The sequence below is a fragment of the Solanum verrucosum genome, unplaced genomic scaffold (assembly GCF_900185275.1).
Source record: "Solanum verrucosum unplaced genomic scaffold, falcon-dt-bn FXZP01000183.1, whole genome shotgun sequence".
Lineage (NCBI taxonomy): Eukaryota > Viridiplantae > Streptophyta > Magnoliopsida > Solanales > Solanaceae > Solanum > Solanum verrucosum.
The window spans coordinates 5,807,101-5,813,722 of record NW_026020430.1 but is presented as its reverse complement, the minus strand read 5'-3'; positions in this window follow the sequence as shown (position 1 = coordinate 5,813,722).

Below are 6,622 nucleotides of genomic sequence, written 5' to 3'. Positions count from 1 at the left end.
ACAGTCAAGAAAATAAACTAGTATATCTCGACTTAAAAATAAGTCCCTAGCCGGCAAGGTCCCTGACAATATCTCTATAAAGAAAAAAATAGTTATTCCCAACAATTTATATAAAGCAATAACCAACTAGCACAAAAACTTGTTTAGATCATTAAGGTCACCATGGTATCTAGGAAAGCATAAACGATGTATGGGTTGTCAAAGCCACTATGATCTTTACACAAAAGTTGAAAACAGGTACATATCTAAATAATATGTCAAGCAACTATCAATTATAAAGCAACAAGAAAGCAAGTTAAACATGGTCAATAATGTGGCTACAACCAAGCACACTAGTCTGCAAGCCTCTACGAATATAACACTTGGACGGGATAAGGCCCCGGCCTATCTAAAATCTTTAAACAGCAAAACAAGCAAACCTCTAAAACTCTGGCAACCCCCTGAAAGAAAGGAGTCAACCAATGATAGGCAGTTATGTTACTCGTTAGGTCTGTCTAGTCATTACTCAGGACTTGCAAGCATGAATGTAGAGCTCCCAGGCAAAGGTTGTCAATACAAAATAATATATCCAGCGTTAAGGTAAAATGAATGCTAAAATTGAAGTATAAGTATTAAACGGAAAGGGCAGGAGTGAAACACTACTACAATACATTATCTCTATTTAACAAAAAGATATAAGCATATAACAAGCAATAACTTGACTTGGCCCCCATAAGCTCGATAGATACAAACAACACACAATAACTATAGGTCTTAACAAGCGCAAACAATTGTTAAATACCCATATTAGCCTTCTTACCTGGATCTTAATGATAATCTGATATAAACTATATGAATGCTCATGTGCCATGAGTCAATGCAAATCCGAGGGTCTGTGGTATAATACATATATGTTGCCCGTATGTACAGCCTACTCGATCCGTAGGCACGGTCTACCCAGTCTGTAGACTCGGTATAAAAATGAATTTATATGCTCAAGAACCCTGCAGTGTCAGTGTTTACTGAGGCCAAAACAAGCTCATAGGTAGTAGCCAAACATTAAAACATCACAACAATTACAAGTAATCCTAATTAATCAAAATAGAATCATAACATGTTTTTCTAGGCCACTAAGTATTTGATCGATATGCATTATAGCATATGGTCGTAGCCAACTAAATAAGACAATGCTACAAATTAAATAATGATAATACATCGTCGTACAAGCTTAGGCCATTAGGATCACAAGAGAAATAATAGTCTTAACATAATCTTTCAAATAGAAGCCTCATGATATCCTGAATGATCACAATGCAATCAGTACGGGAATCAACAAGGTTGCAAGAACGAGCAATAACCAACTTATAAGGCGTTAGGTCGTCACTACGACCAACCAACTTTAACTCAACAAACAATAAAGCAATCTCTAAACAACCAACATCTAATAATAACAATAAAAAGTTATTAACATCTCATAAGAGCGGCGAGCTCCTGAAGTAATATAACAAGGTGCACTTCACGTGGCTCAATAAAAAATCTTTATATGCAACACCTAAAAGTGGCGCACCAATATTCCATCCCTCCATAATTTTAATACCATCAACACAGCTCACAACAACTCAATAACTAAGTTAGCCGGAGCCACGACATTTGAATGTTGATGCGTGGCTCAAAAATCAGCAAAACTATATAAAAATTCAAAATTGTGAGGGATGTGATTGGAGTGAACTTACCTCTAAAAAAAAGGTCTATTTATATAAAAGAACAAACTGCTTCAAAGGTTTAACATCATCCAAACTTCACAACCTTAAGAAAATGTACCAAAACCACACTTAGGTCGTAGAAATAGATTTTCAACTTTAGGCATGAGATTCTAAGAAAAGGAGGTGTGAAACCTTACCTCAAATTAGCTCAACCAAAATATTTAAAATACAAGGCTGAAAAATCTATCTCTTTGCAGCCAACAAACGAAGCCAAAATCAACAAGAACACTATACCACGTTGATGAGCTCGTGACGTAGAACAACTTTCATTGAACTTTCATGTTGAATAAATCACAATTCATGAAGTATTTAATAGATTTTTGTAAGTTTTTGGTCAGTTCTTACAAAAAAAACGAAGAAGATGGATATATATAAAGCATTACCAACTTAGGGGCTAGGGGCTCCCACTTCGAGGTGTATACTTATGCAGTCCCACAAAAATATGAATGTCTCTATATTGTGAAGTTGTATGGACAAACGGTTTAGTGTGTTGGAAACTAGACTCGTAGACCTTCGATTTGATAGGTTATGGGAGTTTTAACTCTTTATAGATTAAGAGAAAACTGCTAAGACATTTGACCCAAAATTTCAGAGAATTCCTTAACGACATTTACAATTACTTTTACCGAATTTTATTTCGCAACTTCCTTGACTCTAACACTTAACACATGAACTTTGAGCAATCAAAATAAATCATATATCATACTTCCATATATGTTAATCAGTCTTAGTCTTATTCCTAAAGTATGAGTTATTGACGTTCAAACGGGCGGGGTGTCACATCATATATATCCTCACACCTTCCTAACATGATACTTTAGAAAACATCTTTGATATTTATACTTAAGAAAAATCTAGATGCTCTAAATAATTAGATATTTGGCTTAAGTCATATGGAGCCCGTTAAAGTTGTCTGCATATTTCACTTAGACACCTCAAGTTAGACTTGTATCTATTGAACACTTAAACCTTAACAAATTTATACATATTTAACACAAAATGATAGTTGAATCAAAGAGAAATATGTGTAGTGCATTTCAAACGCTCATGCATAACAAATGGACCAAAGAAGCGATGACACATGGCAATTGGATTAATTTTAAAAAAAATTCCATTTAAATAATCACAAAGCAATTTAAGAAAACAAAAAAATATTTTTGAATTAACCCACCCCATCGTCCACCCACCCATCTTCTTCTTCTCCGTCAATCTTAATTGTCACCACCATGCTTCGTCTTCTTCTCTGTTCCCTTTCCACTGGCCGCTGCTCCTCAATGCTAGTCAACCATAGCCTCCACCCCTTTCTTCTTCTCCATTGAATTTTATCCCTTTCATCGGTACACCATTATTGTCCATCTAAGCTAATTCATCATTCATCTTTCATTCTAATAGCATCAAAACCTTCTATTCATTATCTTTATCTTCTTTTCACTAATAATTATTTATAAGGATTTCAAGAAAAAATGGACTTTTACAGCAAAATTTTTTTTATCAATTGCTTCTCCGAAATATTATTTTTTATTGAAAACAGTGGAACTTTGCCAAAATATTTGAGACTTTAATTAGATTTACAGAAAAAGAAGAACGAAAAAGCACGAGAAAAATTGGAGAGGATGAGAGAGAAAGATGGAGGGTGTGGGTAAAGAGATGGGAGTAGTTGCAGAGAGAGAGGAAAGGGAGAAGATGAATTTTTTTTAAAATTAATTATTATATATACATTATTTATTAATTTAGGTTTATTAGTTGGAAAAAAAACACAATCATTTCCAATGGTTTCACGCGCTTAAGGACTATGAAATACACATCTTTTGCCATGTAAGCATTTTGTGTCCAATAGAAATCATTTTTGAACATATAAAGTGTTCAATAGGTATGAGGCTAAATTGAGGTGTCTAAGTGAAATATGCGGACAACTTTTAGGGGTCGCATATGACTTAAGCCTAGATATTTATAGTAAAGTATAGAAAAATATAGATTCTTATTACATAGTTACTCTCTTTGTCCCTAATTACTTGTCCACTTTTGAGTTGACACATCCATTAAGAAAACAATAATTGATATAGTGAGTTTATCATTTTAACTAGGGGTGTCAAAAATGAACCCATACATAGGTAATCCACCCATAATTTTAAGGGTTGAGCTCAAGATAATTTGAATTGGGTTCAATCTCAACTCATTCAAGCCTAACCCATTTTAAGAGAATCTTCAATTGAGCTCAATTCAATCTCCAATTTCAACCCGTTTTAAAACTCTTTACTAAGATATATTCTTATATTAAATGTATGAATTATTATCTATTTAACATCTTTTTGGATTTATCTATCCATTTGTTACTTTTTTTTAAAAAAAAATCTTTAGTTGAAATTTGAGTTGTGATTATAAAAGTTAAATATCACTATGTAATAATTATTGAGATTAATCGGGTCAAATTGGGCGAGAGAAGACCCAACCCATTTTTTAGCCCATTTGAACCCAACCATTTGAGCCCAAAGTAAACTTGGGCGGGTCAAGACCCAACCCGATTTCTATTTCAACCCAACCCGCCCACCCATAATTTTACCCGATTAATTATAAAGTGGATGAATTAAAATCTTAAGATTTTCAAGAAGTTTTACATTTTTCAAAGTAATAAATTGAGGGTATAATAGAGAATTTTGTTTGTCCTTTCTTGATTTGTCAAAATGGACAAGTAATTAATGACAACTAAAAAAGGAAAAGTGGACAAGTAATTAGGGACTGAAACGACCCCAAAAATGCCCGAAAATGTGCTTCGGAAACACCTATAATTGTAATTTCCATATATCTCAAAATCTGTGCATGATTTCGGAAATTCGACATCATATTCTTATTCATGGGGTCAAATTGAGTGGGAAATGGGTCTAACCCGAATTTTAGAGCAACCGTATCAAAATTCGAAAATCGCAAAAAATACGATTTGGAGGGTCAACTTTAAAGGGGCATATATCTTAGCACACAAGGAACTGGAAGGGCCACAACCTATTAAATTAAAGCTCTTTGAGTTAGCTTTTCAACGCACTTGGTTTCACCTCATTCCGAGTTAGGATGAGGGAGTTATGACCATTTTCGTAAAACCTGTCTGTGCAGATTTGCAATTTCCAGTGAGCTATTTTTTTGAGGCGGGTTGGGGACGTTTTTTTTATAAAAAGGGGATATGTCCCATACTTAGTCATTTTTTTTAACTTCAAAAACACTCTCTAAGCCCTCTCCAAAATTCCACCAAGATCCTCAACCAAATTCAAACATCTCAAGCTCTAATTCCGGATTCAAGACTCAATCTCAAGCTTCAATTATCCATTCCAATTTTCATCAAGGATTCTCCAAAGTTGAGGTATGTGGGTTTGATTGTGAAAACCTTCCTTTCCACAAGTCCAACCATTTATCCTCTATTTCTACTTCAAGTTTATGGGTCCTTATGGTTATTTATGAACTCTTGAAGTATGGAATTACTACTACACACCCTATTATGGTCTATTTTGCATATTATCATGAAATGAAATTATTATGTGATGTTTATGGTTTTCATGCTTCCATGATCAAATTATGAAGGTTGATATATATATATATGTATGTTGTTGGTGGGCTGATTTATATGGATTTTGGAATTGGTTGGACTTAGTACTCTTGAAATACATGATTTTATTTACATGAACAGTAGTCCACCATGTGTTTGATAAAATGCTCATTTATAGAATTCTTAGGAAATGGAAGGTCCAATGTACGTCCTATGAGTCGGATGGTTGTATAATTACTGAAATGATGATGAAATTGACACATGTATATGATTTTCTCTATATAAGGGTCGTGAGTCGACCAAGCCTAGCTCGGGGGGTTGTAGGCTCGGGTAACCGTATCAAGGGGTTGGTACCTTGGTTGCCTAGTACAGGGGGTAATAGGCCCGTATAACCATATCGAGGGGTTTGTACCTTGGTCCCTAGCTCGGGGGTGGTAGGCCCGGGTAACCACATTGAGGGGTTTGTACCTCTTTCGCCTCTCCAAGGGGGTGGTAGGCCTTGGAAATACTATATTGATGGTCACTCGCCACACATGTACTTCGCCCCACTAAATATGATTTTTATGTAAGCATCATTATACATATCATTTCATTAATATGCTATCTATCGGGTATGATTATGCATTTTGCCTCTGATGTCTATCTATTGTTGCATGGCATTGCATCCTATATACTTAGTACATTCAAACGTACTAATGCATACTCTATGCCCACATGATGTCACCTTGTAGGGATCGGAGCACCGCTTGACCATCCTCCTCCGCGTGGCTAATACGATTTTCTATCGAGGTTATTGGTGAGTCCTCCATTCCGGGGACGTTGCTTATGATCTCTTGCTATGTATAAGACTTTTCCTTTTTTGTTATGTATTGACTATGAGGGTGAGCCCGGTAGTTTGTCTTGGCCCCCGCTAAGTACCCATGTTTAGAGGTGGTGTTGGACAAATTGTGTATTATGCTTGAGCTTGACTCATCTATGGTATTTATGTATCATTCATTTTTTTTCTCTTGCTCCCTTAGTCCCGATTTCCCCTTGATTATGCTTATCACTTATGGTCATTTTAATTGCTTCCGCGACCAAGAATGTGTAATGATACGCTATGAGGCTTGTTTGGGGTTCCTTCGGGTTCCCCATTCGCCAGTCACGTCTAGGCCCTAGGCTTGGGTCGTGACAGGGACAAAGGGAGTAAAAGATAAGGATATCTAGATATTTCTCGTAGATGTATCTAGAATAATTTCTAGAAACATCTCTATACAAGTATAAATAGGGGTGACTAAGCATTTGTAAATAACCTAATAACATACTTTTCTTCTGTTATTCTATACATTATATTCACTATTCTTTACTC